Source organism: Erpetoichthys calabaricus, chromosome 4 (genome assembly GCF_900747795.2).
Source record: "Erpetoichthys calabaricus chromosome 4, fErpCal1.3, whole genome shotgun sequence".
Taxonomy (NCBI): Eukaryota; Metazoa; Chordata; class Cladistia; order Polypteriformes; family Polypteridae; genus Erpetoichthys; species Erpetoichthys calabaricus.
In genome coordinates this window covers 100,544,942-100,570,119 of record NC_041397.2, presented here as the reverse complement: position 1 = coordinate 100,570,119, position 25,178 = coordinate 100,544,942, and positions in this window count along the sequence as shown.

The following is a 25,178-nucleotide window of genomic DNA, read 5'->3' as shown; positions in this document are numbered from 1 at the left end:
CCTTTTTGGACTTTTAGTTGGTAAACATTTTGGAATGCATTTTCCATTTTGTGACAGTCATTTTTACACATTATTTGCCATAATATGTTTGGAACATTAGATAATTATGACAAAAACAGGGCATTCAGCCCAGCAAGCACACAAATCCTATTTATCCAACCGCTTTGAGCATGGGAAGGGTCCTATATGAATGAAATCTATTATTATTATTATTATTATTTATTAATAACAATAATAATATTACCTAGAAAATCCAAAACTACATCATGTTAAGATCTGATGATCCCAAAAGTCTTAGTCTCCAGTGTTTTATTTCCAAAGCTCCTTTTGTTGTTTTATTAAGGCTTTCAGTATAATGGTGTTTCTTCCTATTAAGGTATTAGTTAGGCTTGTCAGGTGCCAAAGTTTTTTGCTTAGAGTAAGGAATGAAACAAGCTGTCATGAGTGCCACATGGGGTAGCCATTTTGTTTTGTGTTTTTTCAGAAATGTAGTAGGGCTTTTCAGGACATTTTATACTACATTCTCCTTATGTCTCTCTGTTGCTGTTAAAACATGAAGACTCATCAATGGGTTTGATACAAATATAAATATATTATTCTATTACTTTTTTCTGTTAAACATATCTGCTGGTTATAAAGAATGACTGAATTGCCCCCTCCTTTTCTATTAAGAACTGCACTGAACTACATACTGTGTTTTAAACAAGACCAAAAGGACTTACATATTCAGTACCAGAAGCCAAAATGTTTTTTATGCACTGCAATCATTGGCTCATCAGAATAAACAATGTTCATAGATTTAGACATGCATATACAACAGAGGACGGCACTGGAGGAATGGTAGGTAGCCTCATCATTTTATCAATAAGAATAAAAAATGAACCTACATGTGTTCTTATGCACATGGCTAAGTATTTGTAAAGCACCACCATTCTGAGGAGATGCAGTTGATCAGGTCAAAGAATGACAGCTTTTTTTGTATGGCAGTGTAGCAGTGCAGGGAGGTAAAGGAAGAAAAGTACAGAAGTATAACATCTCTTTGTCTCCTCTGCAAACTGGAGGAAGAACTGTAGCCCTATTTACAGTTCCCTATGCCACGATCATAAAAGGGGTTTAAAATGTATTTTTAGATGTCTGATAATTCAGTGCAGCAAAGCTGGCAGAAATAAACATTGCACAATTGCCTCTAAGACCATCTTAAGATCATCATCACATGTATTTGAAAGCTAAATTGTACAAATATATCATTTAAACTTTTTTTACCTGCTTAAACCCCAATAACCTAGTAGAATTATTTTATCCTTGATTTCCAAAGCTGTTTATTAAACATGCTTCTTGGTTTTAATCTTGAATACTCATTTCCTTCATTTTCCTTAACATTACTGTTTATGGTAAACATCGCTGGTAGATAAATGTCTTTACAGACGATTTCACCACTTAGATTTCATCTCTGCATACTGTAAAGTTTTTTAGGCCATAGAGGTTATTTCCTTTGTGTTATTAGATTAGGGTGTGCCATTTAGTTGACTTGGCTGCTATGTCTTCTTTATACCATGTTGATCGTAACTGCATACAATGCTCCAGATGTTATCTTACTAGAATTTTAAAGAGTGTTGCCTTTAGTGAGCATACCCCTAACTCAAAAATTAAACAAGGAAGGCAAAGTATGCAAATAAAAGGTAATTTATTATAAAAATAAGAGGTAACAAGTTTGAACTTCTAGTATTTTTGAGATGCCTAGCACATTTATCATTTTGTTTCCTTATAACAACTAATTCTTCTCCCTCCCTGGCCTCTCCTCCTTCTGCCAATTAAACATTTCCCCACCTTTTCCCACTTTCACAACCCATTACTCCTGTAGGAAGCATAAATCGTGGATCCAGGGGTCCAGTTTCAGCTACTTTTTGCCTATAATTAGTTATGAGTAAATGATTTGAATTAAACTGAATTTGTTTTGTTTCGCAAAAAGATTTATGAAATGTCAGAGTTTCAGTAAAAGTGTTATTGAATTACAGTATGTTTTACTCTGCATACAGCCCAATTTGTATACAGTACATACAAAACTTCCTCCGCTTCACTATCTATATTTTCATCTCCTCTGCAACATCAATTGCACTGTGGCTGATGAGATGACACCCTGATCAGCGCACTGTGCACAAATAAATAGGAAGCTAATACCACAGCTACATTTTTTCTTCTCTTTCAACCACTTATAACAATTTCTTTTAATTACTGGATTACCGGTTTTGACAAAGAGTACCCTGCATCTTTTGTCTCTTCATGAGTTGTGTTTAGCCCTGTTGGAACCATTCATGTGGACCTTTTTCTGAGAAATACTGTCCACATGCATATCTTTACTAAGTTCGCAATATCAATCAATGCTTGATGTTACTTCCAGAAGCAAGTCGTGTGCACACACAATGAGGAAGATAAAGAGGAAATCAAAAAATGCAAATCATGCAATAGAGCTAAACCATGGTGAAACAGAATGAAGCAAAATTTTTTCTACAGTGCACGCCTAATAGCTGTTGTTCAGAAGATGGTAAAAAAAAATTGAATAAGGACACCATGTTTAAATGAGTAAAACTAAGCAGTAACCTTTACTCTTTCTTTTTGTTAGACATCTAGTCATGTCCATTCCATGATGTGCAATTACAATTTTAGGCTATGATACAAATACAGTTTAGTAATTTCCAATAAACTTTAAATGAATCACTTTTCAATCATCTTTATGGAATTTCCAAATATCACTACTGCAGCAATTTCTATGAAACATTTCCACAAGAAATCCCATCTTCCGGCCTACCTCTACTACAGACGCTTTTTATAGTCCATGACAGTCGGTTTGGCATTTGGAACTCTTGGGACTATTCTACTATTCTCCTCAAATTTCATCTAATGTTTCCAGGTGTCCCTCCAATTCCGTTCCCTATGATTAATTAAAGGGCAAGGCATATTCAGGCTAACTGCCCTTTAATTAGAAGAAAATGGGCTTACATTTGCTGTTTTTAGGCTTTCCTGCTGCCACCTAACAGCTTGGGTAAGTCCTGGAATATGTTTTGTTGTTTCGTATTTACCTGAACTTACCTGTGCAACTCTTTTCAGCACTCTATTCACAGTACTTGGCAGAGTGCTTCATACCAGTTGTCACACTGTCATATTATAGCTGCCAGTGCACTCCAGTGACTACCAGGGCACATTACAGTCCAACTCTAGCACTTTAGTATTGTCCTTCATTTTTTTTTGATTTTATTGATTTTATTAAAATCAAATAACATTCCATACAAATAAGTGAAGTTTTACAAAACTAGGTTCGAAACAAGTCAACCCCCACCCATGAGAAAGAAAGCTAGGCCAATGGAGTAAGACTTTAAACTAGTAAAAATAAATAAATAGACAAATTAATAAATGAATAAAAATAGAGTAAAAAAAAAGGGGATAGAACCTGCTTCCTCAATTTAAATGCTTATTCTAAAATGTTATTGATTAGATCCTGCCAGGTTTTGAAAACGTTTTGCACAAATCCTCTAAGTGAGAATTAGATTTTTTCCAATTTCAGACAATATATAACATCAGTTACCCACTGACTTAAAATAGGAGAGTTAAGATTCTTCCAATTGAGCAAGATAAGTCTACTTGCCATTAGTGAAGTAAAGGCAGTTATAGTTTGTTTGTCCTTCTCCACTTTAAGCCCATCTGGAAGTACACCAAACACAGCTGTTAATTGATTAGGAGGTATTGTGACACCAAGGCTGTCTGAAAGGAATTTAAAGATTTTGGTCCAGAATTATGTTAATTTGGTGCACACCCAATACATGTGTCCCTGTGAGGCTGGAATTTGATTGCAGCGTTCATAGGTTGGATCTTACCCTGAAAACATTTTTGAACAATTTTAGATGATGCACATGGCTCAATATATAATTTTAAATTGAATAATTGTATGCTTAAGTGAATTCTCTGCATTGGTACCTTCCACTCCTTTTCTGAAATGTTGAGTGAGAGATCCTTTTCCCATTGTATTCTTGAATCTTTGAAAGGGAGGGACTGTAAAATGGCTTTATATATTACGAAGATGCTGTCTGAGTCCTCAAAACTGATCAATATTTTTTCCAGCACAGAGGTATGTGGGACGTTAGGAAAATTGGGCAGGCTTTGTTTAACAAAGTTTCTAATTTGAAGGTAGTGAAAGAAATGTGTTGCTGGAAAGTTAAATTTGGAATGTAATTGTTTGTAGGATGCAAAGACGTTGTCTATGTACAGATCTCTAAGTGATTTAATCCCGAATGTTTTCCAGACATTAAAAACTGCGTACATTTGAGAAGGTGGAAAAAGGTGGTTATCGTGCAGAGGTGCCACAGATAAAAGCTTCTCTATTTTAAAATACTTCCTACATTGGTTCCATATTCTGAGTGAGTGAAGCACAATTGGGTTGTTAGTATATTGTCGATGACCTGTATTTATTGGGGCACAAAGCAAGGAATATAAAGAAGTACTACAGGATTTAATTTCTAAATATATAGATATATAGATCTGATATATACAGTACCATATCATCTGCACATTTTCTGTTCAAGTCCTTCTCTGATGATCCCCTTTATCTCATAAACATTTCGACAGGGAACTGCCAGTGGCTCAATGTCAATTGCAAAAAGCAGTGGTTACAAGGGGCATCCTTGTCTAGTACCACATTCTTGTTTAAAGTAGTGTGAATTAATGTTTTTAATACAAACTGAAGCTTCTGGACTGGTATACAGTAGTTTGATCCATGCACAAATGTTCTGGCCATACCCAAATTTCTCCAATGTAGTGAAAAGGTAGTTCCATTCAACCATATCAAATGCTTTTTCTGCGTCCAACGATAATATAATCTCCAGGGTATTAGACTTTTGTGGGTGAATATATTACACTAAACAGGCATTGAAGATTGGAAGCTAAGTGTCTGCCTTTAATAAAAACCAGTTTGGTCTTGTGATATTACCGAAGGAAGCACTTTCTCAATCCTTCTAGCTAGGACTTTGGAGAGTATCTTAACATCATTATTCAGAAGTGAAATTGGTCTCTATGATGCACATTGTAATAAGTCCTTATTTTGTTTAGATAAGAAAGTAATTAATGTTTGGTGAAAAATTTGAGGTCGAATGTCTCTAGCTTCTGTAAATGTTGCTAATAAAAAGGGAACTAGCTGAGTTGAGAATTTTTTATAAAATTCGGCAGGCTAGCCATCAGGGCCTGCTGCTTTCCCACTCTAAAGTGAGTTTATAGCATCTAGTAATTCTGATAGTGCCAGAGGTTTATCCAATTCCTCTGCACTGAGAGTATCTATTTGTGATATCTGTAATGCATCCAGAAATGCATTAGATTGTGTCTTGTCTTCTTTAAACTCAGTAGAATATAAGGATTTATAGTAGTGTCTAAATAGTGTGCATTATATTTTTATGGTCAATGATTTTGTCTCCATCTGTGTTGGTGATTGCTGGGATTGCATTGTGAACTTACTGCTTGTGGATTTGTTGAGCTAAGATGTTATTAGCTTTCTCTTCATGTTCATAGTAATGATGTCTTGGTTTAAAAATGAGTTGTTCAGTTTCTTTAGTTGTTAAGAGGCTGAGGTCTGAATTGAGAGCCTGTCTTTTCCTATGAAGCACCTCACTTGGACCTGGCATGTTCTTCATCTGTTCTAGTAATTTCATTGATTAGCTCTGATGCCTTCTTGGTTTCCAACTTATTTTTGTATGAAAGACATGAGATAGTCTGTCCTCTTAAGAAAGCCTTCAGGGCTTCCCAAAGTATTCCTGCAGAAACCTCTGAGGATGTATTTGTCTCTTAAAAAAAATCGATTTGTTTGGATATAAATTCTGTACAGTTCTTGTCTGCTAATAAAAGTGGTTAAGACGCCATCTATGAGATAAGTATGTGGGGCATAATGATTTTAGCTCCAAGATCAAAGAGGTGTGGTCGGAGATAAAAATAGCATCATACTTACAAGATGTAATCGTAGGCAAGAAATTTTTATCTACAAAGAAAAAATCAGTTCTTGAGTAGCAATGATGCACTGGTGAGTAGAAGGAATATGCTCTTGAATTTGGGTTTAGAAATCTCCAGGGGTCTGATAAGTTGTGATCAGTTACAAACTGTGTAATTGTCTTTGCAGTGTTAGATGTCATCGCCCCTGTGGCAGGAGACCTATCTAGGTATGGATTTAAAACACAAAGTCCCTAGCCATTATAATTTTATGAGTGTTCACATTGGGAATGGATGCAAATAAATTTTGGATTTAATCCCTATCATCCACATTGGGTGCATAGATATTTATCAAAATCACGTTGCAGTTAAATAATTTACCCATAACAATCACATTATCTCCCTTCAGGATCAGATATTACATCTGATACTGCAAATGAGACTGTTCTATGTATAAGAATGCCCACATCTCCAGTTTTCTTTGTAAAACTGGAATGGAATATTTGGCCTGTCCAGTCTCTGTGCAGCCGAAACTGATCATTACTTATTTAGTGAGTTTCCTGTAAAAATACTCTTTTAGCGTTTAGAGCATAGAGAATACTATCTTGCTCCTTAATTTATGATACAGGCCTTTAACATTCCAGCTCACAAAGTTAACTGTCCAGTCTTGGAGACATTGCTTCTGAACTTTTGTTGTCATTTTTTAATCCTAACTGAAAATAAGTCAGCTTTGACCTTAATTTCCAATTTTCCCAGGAGTTTTTGCCATGAAACCTATTGTTACGTTGGCACTTATAATTATAAGAATTAAAATAATAGATTAGAGAAAGCTTCCTCTCTTTCTCCCCCCCCCAGTCCCCCCCCCCCAGTCCCCCCCATTGTGCCTCCCCACATGAGACTGGAGCCCACTTACCAAAGTCCCAGTCCTCTGACATACCTAGAGACAGAGCACGTCCAAAACAAAACAAGTCTCCCAGTAGCGGTGTATGAGGATTAAAATTGAGATATCTATTGACAATACAGTCCAAATACTATAAGCATAAAATACGATCAATCTTGAGATAGTAAACCCAGGGAATGATGTTAAAAAGTAGCCCTGGATGAGCATAATAAGCCCTAATACAATAAACCAAGGATATGATGTTAAACAGTCTCCTTAAAAAAAATAAAATAAATTAATTTAATTTTAAAAAATTACACATACATACATATGCTCATATAATTGTAATTAAAGCATAAGCAAAAAGTGACCAAGAAGGGAAAAGGATGTATAATTACAGTACCAGTATCATTGCAAGTGAATCAAACAGCCAGTAAGATCTTCTTTGCCATGCTGTGACAGGATGTGACTCACGATCGTATTTCAAAAATGTGTCATGATCAGTTTTCTTAGCCTCTTTTTCTGCTTCCTCCATAGAGGTAAAAATGTAGAGCTTGCCTTGAATGGCCACTTTCAGTTTGGCAGGATACAAGAGGCAGTATCTGATCTTGGCTTTCTGTAAGCACTGTTTAATGTTGTAAAAAGCAGCAAGTTTAGCAGCTGTTGAGGGTGAGAAATCAAGGAATTTACGATTATGGTTATTTTCAGTTTCCTCCGGGCGCTCCGGTTTCCTCCCACAGTCCAAAGACATGCAGGTTAGGTGGATTGGCGATTCTAAATTGGCCCTAGTGTGTGCTTGGTGTGTGGGTGTGTTTGTGTGTGTCCTGTGGCGGGTTGGCACCCTGCCCGGGATTGGTTCTCTGCCTTGTGCCCTATGTTGGCTGGGATTGGCTCCAGGTGACCCCCGTGACCCTGTGTTCGGATTCAGCGGGTTGGAAAATGGATGGATGGATGGGTTATTTTCAAATATAATCTCTTGTTTCTGTCTTAGAAGTAACATTATTTGTAATTTAGATTGTAATTTTTTGAAACGCACAATAAGAGTCCTAGGTTTAGAGGTATTTGATCCCTGTATGTGGTAAGCTGCTACTATCTCGGTGTCTGATTTGAAGTCCTCTCCAGTTATTTTAGAGAATAGTTCAGCTACGGGTTTCACTTAGTTTGGACTTTCACTATTCTCAGGGAGACCTTCGATTCTAATATTATTCCTTCTGCATCCATCTTCCAGTGCAGCAAGTCTGTCTCTGAGTATTTTGCATTCGGAATTTGTAGCTGTTGCTTTTCCGTCAGCGGTAGATGCCAGTTGTTCAACTATTTCAATTCGAGTCGTGAACGTTTACTCAACATCTCCCAACTGAGTGCCAAGTGCTCTCAATTTATTCTCAGTTAGACGCATTTTCCTGAATTTGTTCTTTAGTGTTTTCTAGCATACCTGTAAAGGCTGCCTCAATGTGATTATTTACATGTTTCTCCTGGTCTTTAATATCCTGCAGCAGCTTCTCATTTGTCTTGTGTTTGTCCTTTATTTCTTTCCTTTTATCATTTATATCACTTTTCCTTATATCATTTATTTCTTTTCTTATATCATTTATTTCTTTCTTTATATCTTTCTTGAGCTCCTTTATATCTTGAGCAGTGGCCATTGCAGTGATCATTACCTTCAGTTCAGACAGATCGATTTGGTCTTTGTGCTCTGCGGGTGACGTGGCAAGCCCAGTTAAAGTCGATGTTCCCAGCTTGCGAGGAGTAGATGACAATGTGGAAGGCAAGGCCATTTTCAGTCCAATGAATCTTCTAGAATCGACAAGCTATCGTGACCTGAATCACTTGCATATTCGCTCCCACTTTTGCGCTCAGTTGGAGACGATGCAGCCATTCCAGGTCCCAGGAAATCTATGTTTTCACCTGTCTGTTCCAGGTCAGTCTCTGAAAGGTTGTACCTTGAATTTGGACTCGATGTCTGTCTAGGCTTAGATGAAGCTTTAAATTTAATTTCTTTCTGAGCCCCTTTCATGCCCCTCATATTTATATATGCTTGCATATACTGTAATAAAACATCCTCGGGTTGGGTAAATACAGGATGCCTTGGGATAATGAAAAATAAGAGAAAAAATAACACTGCTGCTAATGGAGTTTTACTTTGGATGTCCATCTCCCGTAATGGATGAGTCCTTGATATTAGAGCATGAGAATAATACCACATGATTGGTTTTGCCTTGGCTAAATAATCTGTCATTTCTTCTACCCTTTTAGTTATAGATACGAGACATGATTTTTGCCCATTAACATCTTATATATTTATTTGTCATTACCACTTCAAGGTGTCTTTTAACATGCATACTACATTTCTGTTATGATGCAATCCCCATATTCCTTCTAATACAGTCAAATACAAATCTTTATCTTCTTTCTTTGGAAAGTGTTTTTCTTTCTTATGCCATCTCAGTATTCTTTCTGTTATTATGCAGGTATTCTTTAAATAACGCATCCATTGATTCCTATCCTAAAAATTGCATCCTTGTTCATGCTGATTTATTTACATTGCATTCCATCTCCAGTGTCTTTTCCTTGTTTCACCTATCTTGTATTCCATCTAATTTCTGGGGAGCCCAATTAGTCTGAAGTCTCATTTAATGGACACAAACAGTAGCTTATTAAAGTCACAGTGGCACAGAAGGATATCGAGGAGAGAAATAAAACTGAAGTGGGTTGTAAATGTTTTTTTAACAAGTACCTAATAAACTTAGCTGCAATATGAACAATGTAATCTTCAAATCTAATAAGGGTATGTTAGATTTAAGTACTGAGTCTTCAGCCTCGATTTAAATTCTGAGACTGATGGTGGAGAGAGAGAGAAATGTTTGCTAGCTGGTGGAACACAGTGTAGGCTTGACATTTAAGAACAGATTGTCAAATGTTTGTATATGAGAAATATGAGGGAAGTGAAGGAAGAAAAGGACAGAAGTATAACATATCTCTTTGTCTCCTCCTCTGCAAACTGGAAGTCGCTAACTTGGAGGGAGAACTGTAACACTATTTACAGTTCTTTATTGCCACAATCATAAAAGGGGTTCAAAATGTATTTTTAGATGTCTGATAATTCAATAGGGTGAAGGTGGATGTTCTAAAAAGGGCAGAAAAAAATGTGCTGGCGTGGCTGCAGGCACTGTGCAAAAGTGATTTGTTAATTGTATTGAAAAGGAAACACTGATTTGAATTTTTGCTTAACATCTTGTTTTCTTGTGTCTTCTTAACATTTAGTGTTCATATATATATATATATTTATTTATATATATTTATGTTTATATATAAATATGTATGTGTATGTGTATACTGTATATACGTTGTACAATGAGGCACCACTGAGCCCCAAACCTCAGACACAATATCACCCAACACAACTATGGATTTAAAATAATGGATTTTTATTTTCAGCAACTTCCTTTTACAGTGCACAGAGCTACAAATACCACAATGTTATGTTAATAATGTCTACCTTTCCTTCCACACCTCCAGTCAGAATGCAGCAGCCTTTTCAAGCCAGGACTAGGAATGCTATTGGTGTCACTGCACTGTGCATCAGGAGCACTTCCAGGTCACATGGAAAGCAATGTTGTCCTCTCCTGGCAGTGCCCTCTGGCAGCACCCAAGGACCCAAACAGGCTGCACTTCTGCATTCCAATTCCCTGAAGTTGTACTGATTAGGATTGGGATCAGCCTGTAGGAACACTGCCACCTTCTTTGTGGGGTATGAACTGCTCTTGGTATCCATGTCATCCAGTCTATATATTACACCTCAGTCCCAGGCCAGGACATCAGTCTCCACCCCAGCGGGGATGCCTGTCAGTCCTTCATGGCACTTACTATACATATACAGTATATATACACAGTATATATAAGTGGGTGAGAAAAAGAGCTGGGTTCAAGAATGGAAAACCTCATTCAATATAAAGCAGATTTCTGCAAAAAATAAGTATAGAATTGAAAGGTAGTCTTGAGGACTGGGGCATCCAGTGCAGAGAACATGCATGAGCACATTGTTTGAGGAAAAGCTCCCTTATGAGAGAGGTTTGTCATTTTCTAAAGCTGGTTCCAAAGTGAACACCAACTTGTTGTCTTTCTGCTCTTTATGTAGCAGCAGGACTGGAAGATGTGGGACTTCCAGGAGCTAAGTAGAAGTGACATTGATGGTCCTCCAAGCCATCCTCCATCACTCTAAGGGAATAGAAGGAAAGTAAGTTGCATGTGCTGCACCTTATTCTTCCCCTTGGCTCCTAACTGTTTAGAAGCTGTGAAGCACTCCATGGACTTGTGTGTCTGACCATATAGTTATATAAATATAGTGTATTTATATGTGCATGTATGTGTTGTGTATAAATATACTGTTAAGTGAGATCTCAGGCTACAGCATTTCCACAGATACAAATGAGAACATAAAAATCTCAATTTTGTTTTTATTTTCAACTGAATTTCAAGTCATTTTCATCTAGTGACTTACTTTTTTTTACTCACAAACAAAGTAGTTTTTACATGGATGAATATGTAGTAGTGAGGTACACTATGGACTTTTTTTTTGCTATTTTCTGTGCAAGTCCCAACATACAGTACATACCATTATTATTTTGTATCTTTGTGAATTTGTTTTGAACATAATAATTTTTTCCTAGGATTTATTTATTGTTTTCTTTTCTTAGGTTTTGGAAAAGCGGTAACACTTTACATAAGTGTCCATAATTACACTGTAGCTACTATGTATATATAAGTACAGTGTAACTATGAGTTATTACTCCGTACTTACTGTGTAATACAAAGTAACACTATAGTTAATTACTCAATTGTCATTGTTATTCCACAGTTTATATAATTACAATATAACAATTTGTCACTGATCCAAAAAAAGTGTACTTACATAGTTACATTGTATCTGTACTTTCAAAATATAATAAAAACATCAGGGTATGTAACTACAACTATGTAACAGATGTTCCATGGTCTGGGCAATTGTAATGGAGAATTGCAGTGATAGCTGCATAGGTTTTCAATGATATTTCAAGATCTTTTTTAAATGGTGAAAACATCTTTGCAAAATGGTTAACGCTTTTGCCTCACGGATCCATTATCCTAAGATAGAATTCTGTCTGGAGATATGTGTGTAAAATTTGTACATTCTATCCATGTCTCCCTATGTCTTCTTCATGGGTTTTACTGCCACATCCCAGGGACATGTAGGTTGGGTTGCTTGGCCATATGTGTGAGAGAGTGAGTGCTGGTATGTTTGTCAGTGGTCTTTGCAATGGGATGGCTCTCCAACATGGGCTGTTTCCAGCCTTGTGCCCAGTGATGCTTGGAATGGCTGTGCGACCCAGTATAACTTGATTCAGTGATGCAAGTTTGGCAGTATTATGTTAGGGATGGTTATAATAATAGCCATTCCAAGCATCACCGGGCACATATGGCCACGTAACCCAACCTACGTTTTTATTATATAAGTTGACAAGATGTCTGAGGTGTCTTGCTTATCAGCCATTCGCTCAGGGCTTGGGATCCCTTTACAATCTGTCAGCACCAGGTACTAGGTCTAGGTGGAGTTGTTCTTCCCAAATAACGTAAAGTTTTACCTTCAGGAACCTCCTTTTATTTCTAATGTCTGGGCAGTCGTACTGCCTTGAACTTCTGGTGATCTCAGAGGACATTCACTTTACATGCCATTTTCCAGACATTTGCTGGGAAAAAAAGAAAAATGTGCCTTAAAGGATTCCAAGATCCATTCCCCACTCTTTTCCTTGTAATTATAAGGAAGAAGAGTGAACTGTGACTATGTGAATGTGAATGTGTGTGTGTGTGTGTGTGTGTGTGTGTGTGTGTATGTGTGTGCAGCCCTAATGTTGCTTTCAACATGTTCTAAAAATAAATGTATGAATAGATGCACAATTAATGCTGTATTTCTTTTCACAGAACTCTCTATGTATAAAGCAGCCCAGCAGCTTTATACATTTTTAGAGTGTACAACAATTAAACAAAGAAGGCAACTTACAATGTATTTTGGTTTACAATTGCATATATAATCATAATCTTAACACATATCACACACAGTATATATATTATAACCAAAACTATAACAGCATTTATACTCATACATTTGCAGTGAATGGATTAGGCAGCTTCATATAAATTACAAAAATGAAGTAAATGACTATTTAAAAACTACATTGGTTTAATAGATGTATTTTAGACTGTCTATTGTGGGTGTATTGGATATGCCTACCTAATTCCACTAACTTACTGTATACACTGCTGATAAATAAAGTTAAAGATTTTTCTACTTTTGAATAAACAGTGAGTTAATAAAGCTTACCTTCCCATCAGTCTGCTCTATTTATAAGAACTCTGAAATCGATGTGTGACTATCCATTATTTAGAAATGTACTCCGGTGATAACAGGCATTACATCAATTATATTTAGGAATGACAGCTCAGTTAAGATGTAAAGGACACAATGGCAATACTGACATTGGGATTAAAGCCAGCAAATGCAAGTCTATAGCTTAGTGAACCAGTGTTAGTCAATTAGTGTGCACTTCTGCTGCAGGTCAGTGTCAGAAAAAAAGGTGGATGTAGCAGTCATACAGTAAGCACAACGAAAATGAATAATAATAAAACTATAAATTACTTTAAGAACCCTTCAAGTAAATTAAAATAACCAGAGAAACATTCACATATCCACAATGGATAGACAAAGGCAAAGCTTGAATAAATACATCCATATGATGAGCTAGAGTCTCTTTAAGAATAAGAATATTTTAAAGCAGTTTGCTTCTTATTTCTTTATTGGAATCCTTGGCGTCACCCCACATATTTGAATGAGCTGTGAAGTGTGTAATCTCACCATTCCAATAAAGCTGTGGTTGTTTTCTGTTCAATTAAGGAGTCATTATCATGAATGTTCAGATTATGAGCACATTCAGATATGTTGTAAAAGACATATTAAAAAGGATACTGAAAGCAGAATGTCATGCTTTCTTTGTTTGTTTGTTTCTTTTTTTTCAAAATATATTTGCCCTTATGTTTAACTTTTGAGTTGTGCATGCACTTCTATTTTTACAGGGCTTTGCCAAGATGCTGTAGTGCAATATGACTCTTTTTCTATTTTCCATTTATGCATTTTAATTTTTGTAAATATTATGTCAGGATGCATATTGGCAAATGTAATATTCAGCCCAGACCATATATTTCTATGTGTTGACACTGCAAGTTATTAAGAGTCTTTAAGTAGGATATTTTTTTTGCATTTATATAACCAAGTGTCATGCATGATGCCAGTGAAGCATGAAGTGAACTCCATAATTAGGTATTCACTGCAATGAAGTTACCCCATTGTTCCAGAAATAGCAAAATTGTACATTTGGTAAAGAAAAAATATTTATCAGCAAAACGGGTTCCTGTTTGGTATGCAAATCATGTAATCATAATGAATATGATCTTTCTAAAAATTGCTGCAGAACCCAGACTCTGCCAGGCAGAATTCCAATGTTTCTTGCCTTGCATGTTTCTTAACAAAATGCTCACAAATGTTACTGTAGCATAGCAATGCAAGCTGTGCTGCTTTTATTTTTTAGACATTGTCCTTTACCAACAAATTCAGACTGTTACGCATAAAGAACAATTCTGTGTGTTTAATTATTTGATGAGAACCTTCAAGCCCTAACTCCTGTTAAGATAAGATGTCTTTCAAAATGTATAGCATGTATATTCTACAGTATGTAGCTTAAAACATATAATTTTATAAACACACAATACATAGGAATGCAGGGATATATGATTATACCTTGGTAACACTGAGTTAGTCACTTGTTGGAAGGCTGTGAGTCTTAGTGACTAAGGAATCAGACTAAAAAACAACACAAACTAGCCAGGTTAATCCCCTCAATTAATATAAATGGAGTTCACTATTAGGAGAAATCTCAGCATCTCATTGTAAATGAACCTTTTCATGATGCTAAAACTGCATGCCTCCGAATTTGGAATCTTCTTCTTTTTTTTTTGCTTGCAGAGTGTTGGTTCTGATTTCTTAAGCTCTTTATCAAATTTTCATTAAAAAAAGTGATGTGCTTGTAAAATGGCATTTTCCCTCAACTAGCAATGTAAGATTTGGCATATGATAAATAAGAGTAGTGCTTTAGTAGCAGGTGGTGAGCACAGAATAAATGTAGCTGCTGATGGATGGCAAATTATTACAGATTTTTAAAATAGCCTTTCAAGTATCTTTCGACCACACTTAAACCTGGTTTAGTTAGATTGTTGGTTATCCCTTTTCTCCTGTAGGTTAGATGCATTTTTTATTCTAAGTTTGTTTTCAGTGCTTGCTTTCATGCTAAATACATATGCTATAATTTTAGTTACAGTTGCTTCCCTCCCAAACACATCCTTAGTACGTTATTCTAAATTATGCACGAGAGTAGCCTGTGATGGTATGGCTCCCTGTCAGATTACAAAAAATAAAATTGTGAAATCTTATGAATCATAATTTTCATCTGGTACAAACTGAGTGCTCTTTTTTAACTAATGTGTTACACTTGCCCACATGCATGTTATCAACAGTTTCCCATATAGCTCATATGGACACCTTGAGTGTAGTCTTGTGGGGTTAAGATGAGAATACACATCTGGGGGCAACATGTAGTCAATAGCGGCGAAATCCTGTGCTGCAAAGGCTACAACCTTAAGGCTTCCTTCTGAAATGCCCGTCCCCGATTTCTCCAGTCCTTGTGCTTTAAACTCTTGCTGGGGTTACAGGGAGAGCACAAAAGGTATTGAACAAAACACTTGATCCCAAGAGAAAATAAAATTGTTTTTATCCATTCAGGAGCTCAGTAGCACAAGTTAACTGAAGCTTAATGATTAATTTGCATGTCATAATGAGTGCTGCATCAGTTTGTTTACTTTTAAAACAGGTTATGTTTATTTTTAAAATGGACAATGAGTTCTCTGCGCTTGTGACACACAGATATATGTCTAATAGAGTTGTCTGGAGACTTTTCGACTATAGATGGTTCATTGTAAACAGAAGCTTGCTCTTTTTCGGACCAGGTTAAAGAGTGCACCTCTGATCTTAGAAGTTCAAATTCACCGCACTACTTTGAGTGCCACTTTCATGAGGCATTGGATTGGCTTAGAAATGGGATACTCGGTGAGCTGTCTAATTGTTCCTGCCCATTTTTAAGCAAAATTCAGTCATGGTGGTCTCCAGACGTATATACATTATTATACGTGTGGTTTCAGCGAGACTACCTTGAAGGAGATAGTGTCCAGGGGAAAAAAATATGAAAAAATAAATAATCAGAAGACAAACAAAGGCAAACTGAAGGCAGGAGTCAAGTTGTTAAACAAGAAGTGGTCAAAATACCAATAAAGACAAAGAACCATATGTTAGAGCCACAAACACAAAAGTGAAAATTTGTTAGGGTGACAACCTTTACTTTAGTATTCTAATAGTTTTTTGGAATTGCATTTTAGTTTCTACTGCATGAAACAGAAAAAGTTAGTAATGAGAGGTGGACCCAAAAGCTTGGATGCTTAGTGCCGAGCTATTACCTTACACAGTCGGGATGTGATGATGCAATACATCATGTTGTTATGATGCAGAAAGGATGTGAGGCCCCAAAAAAGACCCTAAAACAGGTTGGGGAATTCTCTAGCTCACCTAGAATAGACCTCGCCCCAGTCAGCCTTACCCCAAAATCACCTGACTGGCTTCAGCCTACACGTCCTTGGCTTTAAAAATTCAATAATGCATTTAAAGTCTTCCACACTATCTTAGATGCCTTTTAAGGGAGAGAAACCATGTAGGAATCCTGACTTGAAGAGACAGGTTTGACCAAAACAATCTTATAAATGGCAGTGTTTATACACAATGGAAAACATCACATAAAATACTTGAAAAGAACAAAAAGAAGATGCCTGAAATGTTATCCAAGCAAACAAGTCCCTGTAATCAAATAATCAGAGCTAAAGAAGATAAAAAAAACTAAATCAGTACATAAAACAATGCTTTGAGACAGCTCCCAAATACCTGAAAGCATCACACCTGAGATCCTCTTCCCTACCCCTTAATTATCTGGAGAAAGGTCCCAAGATTGGTGATGTCAGGGTTTCTCACCTCGTGGGGTACAACCCACAGAACACAAGGAATAAATTCATTTTTAAAGACATTTAGTGATGTCAAGGTTGCACCAGGCAAGCATGGGGGTGCCCTATGGATCGGTGTTGGGCCCTCACCTCTTCTCTCTATATACACCTCCTCACTGGGTCCTATCATCCAGTCCCATGGTTCCTCTCATTAATGCTATGCTGCAGATGATTCAAAATGCAGTGGTACTTCTGGTATTCAACAAGTCCAGATGGGTATATGTCACTCCTCTCTTCAGATCTCTACATTGGTTTCCTGTATTGGCATGTATTAGTTCAAATCCTTGACGCATGCATACAGAGTAGTCAGTGGGTCTACACCTACAGTATATATAATACATGGAGACACTTGTGAGGTCCTGTGCTCCTTCACAACCACTCAGGTCTGCTATTGAATAGCATTTGGTGATACCTCCTCTGCATGGTATCAAATCTCAGTTCAGACTATTTTCATGTGTAGCTCCCGGCTGGTGGAATGAGCCGCCCACCTCTATTTGGATATCTGACGGCCTTGATATGTTTAAAAAGTGTGTGAAGACTCTGTTGCTTGGTGAATTTCTGTCTAACTAGATTTTTATTATCTAGGTATTGTAACTCGTGGCTGAGTTTTTTCTGAGCTCATCACTTGTGATGATCAATTCTGTAGCCTTTCCTGTAACACTTCTTCCCAAACAGTCCACCAGTTGAGGACACAAATTAGCTTTTTTTAATATATTTACAATTTATTTGTTCCACAAATACATTTAGAACTTTTGAATAGACTTTTGAATGTAATAGACATTACATTTCTATTATTATATTCTTGTATTTTATTTATATGTGAACATGAAGTGCAATGTTTCCATGTAATGTATAAGGTCCACATGCTGTTTTGACTACCAACCCCACCCAATGTTGTAGAATTACAATGCACACATGACAAGTTCAAAATCTAATTTGATTAATATATTCCACAGTAACTAAGCATCCACATGCTTTCAGCATTGTAATAAACACAAAAATATCTCAGGGATTGTACTTATTTCATTTTTGTTGTATCCAATCTAATAAAACAAACAGATGAGCTTCAAGGAAATTTTGTAGGTAGAATGAGTTCATGGCCAGTAGGGAATCCATTCCCGGGATTCCAGGACATTTTTCATTCCCGCATTCCTGGGAATGAAACTGCTGTAATTCCCGGGAAAATGGGAACAGTCAAGCTCGCATATATAGCGTTTAAAAGTGTAAAAATCAATTAAGAAATAACAGTTATAGTTGAAAATAATTAAGTGGCATGGTTTTTTGGCCCATGGTGTAGTGTGTTGCCGATTAATTCAGTCAACAAAAGACCAGCAGAAGTCAGTCGGGACTGACTGAGTACAGTGGACTGGGTGGTGTCTGCACTCTGCAGCTCACGAATGCCGGGACGGGGCAGAGTTCATTGACGTCTGTGCTGTTGACAGCTTTGAACAGGAATTTGAAATTACAATGCGTCAGTCTGTTGCATTTGCATTTTCAGTGTCAAGAAACTCGCCATCACAGAATGATGACAAGAAACTGGATGCATCAGTAAAAGCTGAAATGCCGGTGTTTCAGAGCAACGGCAAGCACAGGCGTTGTTTAGAACAAGTGTATCAGTATCTGATGACTGTGCCGCCTACTTCAGTGGAGGCAGAGCGTGCTTTCTCAGCGGTTGGCATACTCTGCACGAAGGTGCGCTCTCGCCTGGACGACCACATGCTTGACACATTGTGCTTTCTACGCTGTGATTACCGCAACTACCTAGATACATGTACTTATATGAAAGCATGAACTGCTTGTAGTTAAGGTTAGTCTTTTATTGGTGTCAACATATTGCAGCAGTTTTATTAAAAATAAGTGTTGCTCGTTCTAAAACCGTTCACATGTGAGATGCCCGCGCACTGTGTCATTCCCGGAAGCCCGAGATTCCGGGGAATGACATGTGGGATTCCCAAATTCCCAGGAATGGATAAACCCGTCTGGGAATGGATTCCCTAAAGGCCAGATACCCAGACGTATATACACATCTACTACTCAATAGCATTTCTAGGCTAAACAACAGGACCCACTGACTATGTGAATGTGGCCTTTAAAAAACATTTACAGGTGTATTTTTAGGAGAGATAAAGGTAGTGTTGTAATTTACAACAGAGTGCTTTGCAGGGTTTAATTGATTATGCTGACCTCTTTGGTAAGTTGCTTTGGATAAAAGTGCCTGCTATCCAAATAAATGTAAATGTAACTAACCTTATTGTTGAAAATTAGACAATCTGTCTTGTCTGTTTAAATATTTTTTATCCAAACATTGATTTTTTATTTGTTTATGAGTGTTTCACATTTTCAAAGTAAAATTTTCAAATGTTAATTTCATGTATTAGTTTCAAATTATTATTTTATTTGAAAGTGTTTTTAATTAATGTACACTTTATTTCTAATTGTGTCCTATACTCATCTTGAAAGCCGCTGCAAGCAGCCAAGGAGCTTTTTTGGGGACTTTGCCTGGTTGGTAGTCACCACCCTTCTAACACGAACTGATAAACTACAATGCAGCAGTGTTAGCTGCTTTGTCTGAGATGTGTATTCAACCAGTCAACTAGAACTCTTACTTCTCAACTCGGGTTTGGCTCTGGGTATTAAAGAGGATTTTCTTGGCGAAAGACTTATGCAATTCTCTTTTGACTATCATCACTGTTAAGCAACTCTGGTCTTGAAAAGCAAATTTTTGTACTTCAAAGTTTATCTTTTGATTTGGAGTTTATTTCTAGGTGTTCAAGATAAAAAAAAAACTGATTTTGTTTCTTAAGTAAGTGCACATCTCGCAGTCAGCTTCAAAACAACATCATGCTAGTTTAACACATGGGGCAGTTGTTCTGGGAAAGAAGATGGTTGTTCAGTTCGGGAAGGAAGGAAGGTTGTTGGTTTGGAAAACAATATGGTCAGTAGGTTTCCATGGTATGAGTTTTCAGACCCTTTTGTGTTTTTCATGTTGCCAAAACAATTATTAAAATTGATAAAATCATAACACAAAAGTATTGTTTCATGCTTTTATTCTTTTAATCCAATTCTGGGCTACAGGTGGTCCGAGATAAGGTTCATATGCAAAATAAAACTATCCCTGGATGGAGTGCCTGTCCATTGCAGGATCCACTTTGTAACAGAGAAACACTATCACAGTCAGACATTGTTTAGAATTAGGAAATTTGTGAAGGGAGAAATGATAAACAGATTCAAGATAGCCTCTGATAAACTCCTTATAAAAGACTAAAACTATAAGTGCCAGGAGTAAAGTTAGGAGAAAATATGAAATCCATGCCTCACTCACATGTTTAAGTCCTGTAACTGTTAAAAGTCTGGGCAGGGTTTGCTCCATCTCCATGTGTTTGCCTGGATTGTTCTCTTAATATTGTGGTTTTCCTTTTACAGCTCCATAGATATTCATGTTAGGTTAACTGGCAATTAAAGTCTGACCAACCCTGAATGTAGTAGGTGTGAATGTGGGATGTTCCAGGCAAAGGACAGACATGATATCTGGCACTGGTTCTTGCTTTATGCCTGATGGGATAAGCTTCAGCCCCAGCTACCATGGGCTGGATTATGATGGTTGGAGAATATAATGTTATATTTACATATCTGACCAAAAAGTTGCTAACTTTAGCATTGGCCGAACAGTGTGATATGAGATCATTTACGCCATAGGCAATGGTAACTGCTGCTTATCCAATTAAAAAGGCCATGAATACTTATTTGCGAGTTATTCTAATTTATCATTAGTAGACAACAATGAAAACAGTAATAAAAGAAAAAAACAACTCCAATTTTAAAGTTAGCATTATGAGTTCAAAGGTTTGTATGCCTACATTCACTTTCTGCAATTGGTTGTCCAGCTAGCCTTGAATAGGCATTTCAATATGACTGGCAGGACATCACATCCTGCAAATATTCTACAACTCGGTAATGTTTCAGTATAGCGGGGAGTTGGGGGCCAGTGTTGGAAAATGAAATAGAGCCTTTTATATAAAACTAGGGGGCTCCGCCCCCTGCTCGCTTCGCTCGCCAACCCCTGGTGTTGGGAATCACAAAGAGCGTGATGTATGAATGAGATATAGAATAGTGTGATGGTGTAGATGATGCAAATAGAAAGCAAACAATAAAGTGTGTGGCACAGTGTAAAGGTTTATTTGAAAATTTCTTTGTACACGCCGTTTAAGTGTAAAAGGTAATTCCAGCTCAGAACTTGTAAGGTCATTTAAGATGGTTATTGTTGTGATCAGAGTCAAGTTTGTCAGAGCTTAGAAAGAGTTGTGTCTCACCAGGAAGTAATGGAATGACTTGGGTATTAATGTTTTCCATATTAATATTTTTTGGACATAATATAGTGCGTTGTGTTAAAAGGGGCATTTGGTCTAATGAGATTGCTGTTCCAAATGTCTCTGTAACTAAGTCGTCGCAGATAAAGGCTTGAGGAATTGTAATAATATGTGGCTGAAGTCCAGCTGTATTGGTGAGTGTACCATCTCTCAGTTGTAATAAGCAATTGTTATGATCTGGTTCTGGACATCGTATCTTTTTTACTAACTGTATCTTTTGAAAGCAATGCCAATTGTCTGCATATTTTAAGGTGCACTGAACAATAGCTGAGTGCATGGCATCTGGAAGAATAGCTAATCACTGTCTAAAATCTCCTCCTCATAAAAGTACCTTTCCTTCAAATCGAATATTATTATTCATAAACGTTTGTAGAAGTTTATGAATGGTCTTGAGTAAGTGACTTCATGCCATTGAACATTCATCAATAAACAACATTTTTTCAAGACGGATGTCACGTGCAGTGCCACCGTTAATGTTCATAGTGGATACCGATTTGTAGAATCTAATGTAGTTGATAAAGATTTCACTTTCAGGTACATCGTCAGTTATAAGCCTCTGTAGATATTCAGTATATGAATGTAAAGAAGGCAGTCTAATTTGACCCTTTTGACAACAACGTGTAAATGTATAACTTGTATTGCCAGTTGTTTCTTCAGGGAAGTGAACTGAATGACAATGATTGCAAATGACATTCATTAATCCGAATGAATTTTCCTGGTGTATGTTTTGCTTGTGCTGTTTGAGATGCGCGTTGTTGCATGTGTAGTATTTGGGACGTGTTGTTTTGTAGCTGTATTCGATTTGCCTGTGCTGTGTGAGACGCCCGTTGTAGCCTTCCTTGCCGTTAACGTATGTCTGAGACGGGAGGTGTTTCGTTTTGAATCCGTGCCTGTTGCGATGCAGCACTTTGATTGATAGTTTGCGTAATGTGGATCTAGGATGTAGATTTGTGCATATTTGCGTTGTTGATTTGTTTCAGGGTGCACTGTTCCAATGCGATGCAGTATTTGTGCACATATGCGAAAGTAGTATGGGCCATTGCCTTTTGGTGGCCTGATATTTACTCCGGTATATGCAAAAGCAAATGAACCATTGTAGGATCTAATGCAGTTCATAAAGTTTTTACTTTTAGGTACATCGTTAGTTAGAAGCTTTAGTTGAGCTTTGCGTTTTTGGAGTCGAGACATTTTTTCTTTTAGAAATATGGATAATTAATAAGGAGTATTGCACTCACTGTTAATATGGAGCCTTTTCTGCGGTTGAACGGTTAATAGTGCCTTATTGTAATGAGATCCACCTATGCTGCATAGCCGTCTATTTTGTTGTTTCTTTCGTGTTCGTGTGTTTGTTCCTGTTATCATTTCCTTTTCGTTTTGTACCCGTGACCGTGTATTCATGACTTGTTTCTTTCTCAGCATGCGAAATATGGATAACTAATAAGGAGGATCGCAGTCACTGTTAATATGTTTCTTTTTCTGCAGTTGAACGGTTAATAGTGCTTTATTGTAAGGAGATCCACCAATGCTGACACCTATGCTGTCTAGTGTGAAGGTGTTGATGTTCACTTTAGAATATGTGGCTTTGGGTGTCACTTCTTATGGATGTGTGTGTGTGTGTGTGTGTGTGTGGGGGGGGGGGGGGGGGTTGAGGATTGTTGTCGCGCGAGCGTCTTCTTTCTTTTTGTGTTCCTGTGTCTTGTTGAATCCCCCTCTTTGTGTGTGTCCCGTCCCTTGCTTGTAGGGTCTGTGGGGTGGTTTTGTGTTCTTTTTTTTGTGTTCCATGGGCTTGTTGAATCTCCCTCTTGGTGTGTGTCCCGTCTGGTGCCTGTAGGGGGGGGGGGGGGGGGTGCATTGCTGTTGTGCGCGAGCCTCTTTTTTTTAATTTTTTTTTTTTTGGGTCTAGTTTCGTGTGCAATGTGTTTCGTGCTTTGCTTGCGTTTGAATACTTTTTTATGTGCCGTTTCCTTTTTTCGGTGCTCCTTGCGCCTCATTTCTCAATTTTTCCTGTGCTCACTCCTTTTTTCTGTGGTCTTGTCTGCCTCTCGCGGCCCCTCATCCGCCTCTCTCGCCCTCTTTTATCCGCCTTTCTCGGCTCCTCAGCCGACCCTCGCGGACTCTTTTTGCGCCTGCGCAGTACGTCTTTTTGCAGCTACGGCCCATTGCCGGATGTGCCTGCGTCCATCATCCGGTTTAGCATTCTCGGTTAGTAATATGGATATGCATGTCTACTTATTTTATGAATCAAATATAGGAGAGAAGTGAGTACATAGTAGAGCATGAATTATTTATTCTGCAAATTTACAATCAGTGATGTTATGGCAAACTTTTTAGTATCACATAAAAGTATAGAGGCTCACAATAAAATAGGTAATTTGTTAAAAATATAATTACTTTTGAAATGTTCTTTATATATTCTGTATAATTGTTTCTTAAACTGTTTTACCACTACGGCTAGAGTATTAAAATAGCATTTTCACTTTAACGGTTAAATTTTTAACCACAATATTTTCTTCATCAATTTTTACTTTGAAACACACAGACACACATCTTATTATGTTCATGTCTGTAATGTACTTGTAAAGACAATAACTGTAATGTTCAAAAACCCTTCTGGGAGGCTGAGTATTTTCAGCTGCTGTGATTCTGGAAACATGACAAGACCTTATTTTAAGCTTATTTTAATAATAAATGATATCACATAACATTTAGAAATATGTGTACAGTGAAACTGAGAACAATGAAAGGCAGTGTTTATTATGTAATAGTTAAGATAATATTGGTACCAAATTGCACAATTTACATTTTTTTAATTATTTTTGTTATACCCCATTTACCAATTTTCTAAACCTACTTATCCAGGGCAGGATTGCAGGGCTGCTGAAGTCTATACCAGCAAGCATTTGGAACAACACCAGGATGTGGTAAACATACACACACAGGCCAGTTTAGCAACTCCAGTTCTCCTAATCTGTTCACTTTGAACTGTGACACGAAACCAGAAAAACCCACACACTCGCACATACAGAAAGAGAATGTAAACTCCATGCAGGAAGCACCTGGGATGTGAACCCTGGTCTCCTTGTTGAAAGGCAGCAACACTACCACTGCACCATCATGATACATTCCACGGATTTTAAATATTATAATATACACTTTGAATAAAAATATATATTAAACAGTAACAACTCATCTAATTTTCAAATCCTTTTAATCCAATTCAAGGCTTTGGGGTATGAATAAGCAAATATGTAAATAATATAACTTTTGTACATTGATATACTTTTCAGATTTATTCATTTAAGGTATTCAAACTTGATTTTAAAAATAATAAAAAACTGCACTTAAAATTCAGTCCTAGAAATGTATGTTAAATATCAGTTTATACAAAGATCTATGGTACAAGACATTCTGGTCAGTTAAAACCCGTGGATTTGTACTTCTTAGCTTTAATCCAGAGGTAGGGTACATTGAGCTTTGACATAACTCTGTAATGAGTACTCTGGGGCAAGTTGGTAACTTTTCTTAAGGCTAAGCTTATCCTTCTTAGTTATACCAAAAAAAAAGTCCAAGGAAATGCTGATTTCAATCTGTTCCACCTGCATCTATTAAAAACAAGACAGGACATACTTAAAAAGTCTGCCTCATGCTAACATCTTCTAGAGCTTCAATGCCTCAAGAGTGAAATGAAATGATAGAGAGCGAGACAGAAAATTGGATAAGAAGAAAGGCATTGCCTTTATTTAAACGAGTCTTAGCTCAATGATATATTTAAAAAATGCTCTAAT